The sequence below is a fragment of the Dasypus novemcinctus genome, chromosome 3 (genome assembly GCF_030445035.2).
Source record: "Dasypus novemcinctus isolate mDasNov1 chromosome 3, mDasNov1.1.hap2, whole genome shotgun sequence".
NCBI classification, from domain to species: Eukaryota; Metazoa; Chordata; class Mammalia; order Cingulata; family Dasypodidae; genus Dasypus; species Dasypus novemcinctus.
In genome coordinates, this window is record NC_080675.1 from 180,118,713 (window position 1) to 180,128,075 (window position 9,363).

The following is a 9,363-nucleotide window of genomic DNA, read 5'->3' on the forward strand; positions in this document are numbered from 1 at the left end:
TACTACACACTTATTATTTATGTATGTTTGTGTATGAATGATATACTTCAAAAAAATTTTTTTAAATACAGAAACCAGGGAATAATTAATGAAGGAAGAGACTTAAAATATTTGATGTTTAAGGAAATCTCTGTCAGGTCACTGACTGATCATTTAGATAATAAAATAGAGACTTCAGTGATCACACATGACAAGAAATACAGTTTTTGCAAAAAATGGAAAAAGTCACTAAAATAAAGAATAGTCAAAGCCCTTAACAAGAAAAAGCACTAAACCCTGAGGAGGATAAGAATTTGATTTCCAGAGCTACCACATTGTAATATGCAAGGTATATTCCAACAAAAAGTTGCAAAGAAACAGAAAAATATGACCCATTCCCATTAAAAAACTTATTGATAGGAAGTATCACTGAATAAGCCCATACATTGGACTTAGATAAAGACTTTAAATCAGCCATCTTAAATATAGATAGAGAGCTAAATGAAGCCATGGAAAAATCAAAAGGAAAAAAAAGAGAGTGATAAATGAAAAAAATAGAGAATATCAAAAAAGAAACAGGAATTATTGAAAAGAACCAAACAGAATTCTGGAGTTGAAAGTAATGATAGCTGAAATGCAAATTTACTAGAGGGTTTCAACAGCAAATTTGCACAGACAGAATTAAGAATCAGAGAATAAGAAGAGGGAGAAATAGAAATTATCCAGTTAGAGGAGAAGGAAAAAAAAAAGAAGGGAGGAAAATGAACAGAGCCTAAGGGATATGAACACCATTAAACATAACAACATGTGCACTGTCAGAGGCCCAGAAGGAAAGAGAGAGAGAGAAAGGATCAGGAAGAATATTTGAAAAAATACTGGCCGAAAACATCCAAAATTTGAAGAAAGATATCAATATACACAGCCGAGGAAGGCCAATGAACTCCAAGTAGGATAAACATGAAGAGATCTACACCTAAATTTGAAATTAAATTGTTGAAAGTTAAAGAAGAGAATCTTGAAAGCAACAAGCGAAGTACTCATCATATATAAGGGATCTTAAATAAGATTAACAGATGATTTCTCAGCAAATATCATAGAGAATAGAAGTAGTAGGAAGACATTTTTAAAGTGCTGAAAGGGAAAAAGAAAGCTATCAACCAAGAATTCTATATCCTGTAAAGTATCCTTCAAAAATAAGAAAGAAATTAAGATATTCCCAGATTAAAAAAAGTTGAGGAAGATATTTTGTAAAAGACCTGCCCTACAAGAAATGCTAAAAGAGATCCTTCATGTTAAATAGAAGGATATTAGACAGAAACTCAAAGCCATATGAAGAAATAAAGAACACCAGTAAAGGAAAAAGCATAGATATAAAAAAGCCAATATTACTATACTTTTGGTGTATAACCTCTCATTTATGCATTAAACAATAATTATAAATCTGCATTGCATAAACAGTTACTATTTTATTTTTAAAATTTTTATTTTTAGTAATATTCAGTATATTTAGTAAAATTTCCACTTTTAAACCCTATATAGATATATAATTGGGTGGTGTTACTTACATTTAAAATGTTGTTTAAAAAAATGTTGTGCTACCATTACCATTAACTATTACTACAACTTGTCCATTACCCCCAATAGAAATTCTGTACCAATGAAGCTTTAGCTCCCCATACCCCATTCCCTAGCCACTTCCAGCTCCTGAAAACCTCTATTCTAGTTTCTTACTCTAAGTATTTGCTCATTCCCATTATTTAATATCAACAAGGTCATTTATTATTTGTTTGTTGGTATTAGCTTATTTCACTCAACATGATATATTCATCCATGTTTTCACATGTACCAGAACCTTTCCACAGCTGCATAATACCTCATCGTATGTATGTACCACTTTTTTGCTTATCCACTCATTTGTTGATGGACATTTGATTATAAGTCATATAAACTTAGTTTGAACTAACTTTAAAACTGAGTAATATGCATAGTTTGGCTTAGAAAGAGGTCATATTTGAACAATTAGGAGGCTTTCAGGAGGTATCTCTTAGGCAATATATAATACTAGTCTAAAATTTCAATTTCACAAGAAAGGGTTCATAAGAACAACATTCACTAATTGAGAGGGGGCCTCAATCCCATAGGGCCGATGGATAGGACTCTTGCTTGCAGTTGTAGACTCTCTCAGTTCCTTGGTATGGTGGTTGTCCATCCTCACCTTTTTAGTTGTCCTGGGTGTGTCCAATGAAATGGAGAGTAAGTGTTACAACTCCACTGAGGCTCAGGGCCCAACTGGCACATGGACAACCCAAAGATTCAAGTCTCTTAGATGTACACCTACCAACTCCAACAACAACTATATGCTCAAATAGAAGGGGCAAAAGAGGCACATGGAGAGAAGTCACATCTGGGTCCAACTCTGTCACACTTGGGAGCACAAACTCCAAAGTTGGGCCCACTGGCAAGGTACTAAACTCCAGCACTATATTGTTGATGCGGAGATAGTGGCTACTGGAGGTACTGAAGGCAGGGAGAGGGAAAAAGAGGTGTATTATGGGGACATTTTGGAACTTGAAATTGTCCTGAATGACATTGCAATGACAGATACAGGCCATTATATATCCTGCCATAAGTGGGAAAGAGTGTAAACTACAATGTAAACTATAATCCATGCTTAGTGGCAATGCTCCAAATGTGTTCATCAATTGCAATGCATGTACCACACTAATGAATGAAGTTGTTAATGTGGGGAAGGGTGGGAGGTGTGTAGCTGGGGTATTTGGGAATCCCTTATATTTTTTTATGTAACATTTTGTGTAATCTAAGTATCTTTTAAAAAATAAAAAATATATTTAAAAAAAAAGAACAACAATCAATATCAAGAGAGTGATGTATTGGTCTCTCCTCCTTTGCTAGGCACTGCCCATGTACTCGGGGGATTCTTGCCATTTTATTAGAGAATGTAGTGGGATTTCCCTGATAAGAATTCAGTGTTCTTTTGGTTATTGTGTGGGTCTCCACCCACTGAGACAACACCCCATGAGCACTTGGACTTATTCATCTGCCGTAGAGGCTTGCCCCAGGTGCACCCCTCCCCACATATTTTCCCCTCACTGTCACCCCATACCAGTGACCCTTCTGCAATCCAAAACCTCCCCAAAACAAAACAAAACAAAAATAATAAAATAAAGTGCTACTACTAATAAAAATAACAAAATGTAAAAATTTTTTAAATTAATAAAATTTTAAGAATTAAAAAAATTAAAAAGTTCATTGTGTCTTTTATCATGTAAGAGCTATGATCTTTTATGTACAGTGACAATTTCTTCTGTATGTTCCCAAGGGCTTTTTTTTTTTTTTTACTTTATCTTCAAAGACGCTTTAGGTTACAGAAAAGTCATATAGAAAATACAGGGGATTCTCATATACCCAACCCTTTCCCCTTTTCCCACTCTCCCCTATTAGTCACACTTTACATGAGGATGGTACATTTGTTACAACTAATGTACATCTATTGAAGCATTGTTACTAACCATGGCCCATGGTTTACACTATGGTTTACCTTTTTCACTTTACACTTTTGTAGGTTTTGACAAAATTTAAAATGACCTGTATCTGTTATTGCAAAATCATGCAGAATAATGTCAATGCCCTAAAAATGCCCCATGGTCCATCTATTCTATTCTGCTCTTCCTCTCCCCTCAGAATCTATGGTAACAACTAAGTTTCAATTTTTGAAAAATAAGGTTCATAGTTACATGCAATAATATTGAGGACTTGAAAAGTGTATGGTGAAAAATGTAAACCATGGACCATGGTAAATAGTGATGCTTCAGTATTTATACATCAATTGTAACAAATGTACCATAGACATACAAAATATAATTAATAGGGGAGAGTGGGAGAGTGGGCGGTTGATGCCAAGTCAATCTCAGCATACAAATGCACTCCCCTCCCCCCAGCGTGAGCCATGACTTCCAGGGATGAGTCCCCTGGTACTGAGGGATTATTACCAAGTGCCGACTCATGATGCATCTGGAAAAAGACCTTGACCGAAAGCAGGAAATGGCAAATGTAAATGAGTTTTTGCAGTTACGAGATTTCAAAGTGAGTCAGGAGGTAATTCCAGAGGTTACCGTTATGCCCATCTCAGGAGGATCTCGCTGCCACAGTAAACCGTTCCTTAAACAGGGGGCTCCTGAGGGGTTGAGAGACATCTAGACGCTATAGACAGGGCAGACAAGCTCAGGAATTTGGCACTTTGCCAGTGGACCTAACTTTGGAATATATGCTTCCCAAAGTAACAGTTAGACTTATGTATAATTCCTTTACACATGGCTCTTCTGTCCCTTCTATTTGAACCTATAAATAGCACTATACTTGTTAAATATATGTCCCAGAGACTTAAATCTTCAGTCTGTTCATACGCTGGTTAAACCCTGAATATCAGCTAAGTTGCAGCCAACACCTACTCTCCAGTTCACTGGACTCTCCCAGGACAACTGACAAAAGGATGATGATGGACAATGCCCATCCCAAGGAACAGAGAGTATCTACAACTGCAAGCAAGACAGCTCCATCCATCTGTCCTACGGGATCTAAGCCCCTTTTCAATCAGAAACAGAGTGAGCATCATCATCCCCAAATCCTCAAGATTGAGGAATGAACAAACATAAGGGGGGGATGCAACTATGGACTAAAGTAGACTTATTATTATTCTAGCAACAGGAGAATTTGAATCATTGATATAAAGGCAATGGCCACCAGAGGTTCTGAGGAGAGGGCAGTGGCCACTAGAGGTTCTGGGGCATGTTTGGGACATTGGAATTATCATAAATGACTTAGAAATGATGAATTCAGACCATTATACATTTTGTCAAAACCTATAAAATTATGTGGGGCAAAGTGTAAAATGTAACATAAACTGATTATCCATGTGGTGCAGCAGTGCTCTAAAATGTATTCATCAAATGCAATGAATGTGCCACAATGATGAAAGAGGTTGTTGATGTGGGAGGAGTTGGGTGAGCAGGTTGGAGGGTATAAGAGGTCCTCATACTTTTTGAATGTAACATTTTAAAAAAAATGAAGAGAGAAAAAATATATAATGTAAACTGTAGACTATGGTTAATAGAAATGCTTCAGTATGTGTTCATTAATGAAAGATGTTGTTAATGGGGAAATGTGTGGGAGGGGGTGTGAATAGGGTATGTGGGAATCCCCTATATTTTTGATGGAACATAATTAAAAAGCTTCTTTAAAAATAAATTAATTAATTAAATGAAAAATAAATAACTTCTAGAATCCAAAAAAGAAATTAATAATGATTTTAAAATAGGCAAATGACTTGGACAAACCTTTTATAAAAGATAATCTCCAAAACCTTTGAGCATTAGGAAATGTGCCCCAAGTCATTCCTCACTAGGAATATTAAAACTAAATCATGATTAGATGCAACTATACAACAATCAGAATAGCTAAAATATGGAAGACTTACTAAACCAAGTATTGTTAAGAATGTGGAACAATTGGAACTCTCATACATTGACAGAGTAGTAATTGGTACAACCATATTGGTAATCTATTTGTCATTATCTACTAAATATAATCAACTCAAATTTCCATAAAAATGTAATGCCTAAATTAAGGTATTTAAGTACAATGGAAGACTATACAACCACCCCCAAAATTAAGCTACTACTTCATGTAACAATATGGATGCATATCACAGATAAAATGTTGAACTTAAGAATCCTAGCCAAAGAGTCTATGATGTATGATGACATTAATTTTAAGATTAATTACAGGCAAAATTAATACAATATGATAAGTCAGAATAAAATTGTTTGGCCCTCCCCACCCATAAAACCTAAGTTAATGGGCACACAATGCAGAAATGTAATTTTTGACAAAAAGGATAACATAAAGCTGTAAAGAAGCATTATTATTATAAGACACTGAGATTTTGGAGTTGTTTGTTACTGCAGAGAAATATTACTAATACGCAGCATGAACAAAGCACCTATAATATCCAACCAGAATGACAAAACAGTACTAATGGAGAAGGGAGTGGAAATTTTCAAAGCAATAATAGGAGAAAAATAAAACACAAATCTTAAAAAGTTTTTCACGGTTTCCATTCAGAGATGGTGAGATCTGCAAAGAACATCACTGCCAAACTTAAAATGAATAAAATCTCAGAAACAGCAAGCTCTCAAGACAAGTGCTGAGGTCTCCAGTAACCAACAAGCCAAAAATCTAGGCATAAGCACTTGCAGATAGAGATGAAAGATGAGTAATGACTTAAGAAGAAGAGTTCAGCCAGAGTGGTTGGTGAACTGTGGAGGCCAACTGAGTGTGCACTTGTGAGAAAGGGCAAAACTCTTCAGGACCACAAATATAATGCGAGTCTGCCCCATCTTGCATTTTTCTCCCTGAACCCCAGAAGGCACTCACAAAACAGAGAGAATCCTTAGTGTATAGAACTGGGGAAGGTGAAGAGAAACCCCTGTGGGAAACGTGTCCTCCTGTGAGTGCTTGCAAAACAAATACTGTCAACCTTAGGACCCTGGTAAAATCACTAGTAATAAAGACTTTGATCCCTGGGAAAGCAGCAGATAGTGTGCTAGGCTAGAACTATGAGGGACAGGATTACTGAGAAGACCATACTCTGAGCCCCCGTTTCACAGTGCTCGTCTAAAACTGAGACTTGATCTAAACACTCTCCATTCCCACCATCAGGTTAATAAGAACTTGAAAGAGACTAACTCATTCTGAAGCAAAGACAAAAGAAACTGAAGACTGAGGCTGGAGGAGTAATTGGAAGGGGTAGTAGAAAAGATGAAACCATATCTCTGTCAAACCACCCTTATTTTATCTTTATAAGAGATCTCTACAAGAATAAAGCTGGTAGGACACTGAAGGTGATTATAGTAACAACAGAACCCAAATCCAGCTCAAATCTTGATTAGTTTAACTCAAACCCAAGGATTAAAGCACTAAAATTCATATGGAAATGTAAGAGACCCAGAATACAAAGAACAATCTTGAAAAAGAGGAATGAAGATGAATGACTCAAGCTTCTTCAAAACTTACTACAAAGCTTTAGTGGTTGAGTGCCTGCTTCCCATTTTTGAGGTTCTGGATTCAATTCCTGGTGCCTCCAAAAAAAAAAAAAGGAACAATCCAATTTAAACACATGCAAAAGCAAAGGATTTGAATAGACATTTCTCCAAAGAGGATATAGAAATGACCCATACATAAATGAAAAATGCTAAGCATAATTAGACACCAGGGAAATGCAAATAAAAACCACAATGAGATACCATTGCACACCCACTAGAATGGCAACTATTTAAAGAGAAAAGAAAATAACAAGTGTTAGAGAGGATGTAGAGAAATAGGAACACTTGTTCATTGTTGGTGGAAACGTGAAGTGGTATAGCCCCAGGGGAAAATAGTTTGGTGGCTCCTCAGGTCATTATAAATTTTGTCAAAGCCTACAAAATTACGCAGTGCAAAGTGTAAACTATATTGTAAACTATAGGCCATGGTCAGTAGCAATGCTTCGATATGTGTACATCATTTGTAATAAATGTATCACATTAATGAAAGATGTAGTTAATGGGGGCAAGTGGGGTAGGGGTAGGGGTGAGGTAATGGGAATCCTCTATATTTTTGATACAACATTTATGTAATCTAGAGCATCTCTAAAAATAAAAAAAATTAAAATTAAAAGGTTACCATATGACTTAGTAATCCGTCTTCTAGGTATATACTCCCAAATTGAAAAACAGAGTCTCAAACAGATATTTAACACTAACGCTCACCGTGGCATTGTTCACAATTACCAAAAGATGGAGGCAACCCAAGTGTCCATCAACAGAAGAATGGACAAACAAAATGTGGTGTATACATACCATGGAATATCATCCACTTGTAAAGTGGAATGAAGTTCCTGATACATACCACAATTGGATGAACCTTTAAAACATTTTGAGTGAAATAAGTAAGACACTAAAGGACAAATATTACATGATCTCACTGATATGAAATAATTAGAGCAAGCAAATTCATGGTCAGAAGTTAGAATACAGGTTATTCAATCCTGTGGGGTAGCAGGGAACATTTGACTGGTACAGACTTTCTGTTTGGCGTGTTGGAAAAGTTTTGGTAATGGATGGTATCGATGGTAACACAACATTATGAATACACTACTACTGAAACGTATGTTTGCAAGTGGTTGAAATGGAGGATTTTAGATTATATCTATTTTTCAGTAGGTTTTTTCCTTTCCCTCTCCCTTCCCTACCCCCTCCCCTGCCCTTCTATTTTTGCTGTCCGTGTCCATTCACTGTGTGATCTTCTGTATCTATTTCTCTTTTTGTCTTCTCTTCTTGTCTTTCTCCACTAGGATTCACCAGGATTCGATCCTGGGAACCTCTGATGGTAGAGAGAGGTTCCCTGTAAATTGCAATATCTCAGTTCCTGGTCTCTGCTGCACTGCACTTGACTCTCCCCTTTGTCTCTCTTTTTGTTGTGTCATCATCTTGCTGTGTGACTCACTTGCGTGGGCACTGGCTCACCATAAGGGCACTCAGCTTGCTGCGCAGGCACTGGCTCACCACATGGGACCTGGCTCAACACGTGAACACTCATGCAATCACTCGGCTCACCACGCAGGCACTTGTGCGGGCACTAAGCTCATCACACATGTATTGGCTTGCTGTGCAGGCACTCGGCTCACCATGTGGGCACACGGTTCACTGCGCAGGCACCATGTGGGCACTCAGCTCACCACATGGGCACTCGGCTCACCACACAGATACTGGCTTGCCATGCAGGCACACTTTCTTTTCTTTTCCACCAGGAGGCCCCAGGGATCAAACCCAGCTCCTCCCATATGGTAGGCGGAGGCCTTATCACTTGAGCCACATCCGCTTCCTGAGTATACCTATTTTACAATACAAAATTTTCTTTAAAAACATAGAACTGTACAGTACAAACAGGAACCCTGATGTAAACTATGGTCTATAGAGGTGAATGGATGAAAGCTCTGTGCTTTCCCCCCCAAAATGGAATATTACTCAGCAACAAAAAGAAACAGTGTATTAATTCACACAACATTTATCAACAATTAATGGATTTTGCTAAATGAAACCCAAAAGGTGGCAAATTGTTTGATTCAATTATATGACTTTTTGGAAGAATCAATACTACAGCATCAGAGAACAGAGCAGTGGTTACCTGGGGTTGGAAGTGAGGAAGGGGTTCACCAAAAAGAAGCAACAGAAGGATAATTTTTTGTTTTGTTTTCTTTTGTTTTGTTTCTCTCTTTATTTTTTAAAAATGGTACATTAAAAATATAAGCGGTCCTCATATACCCTC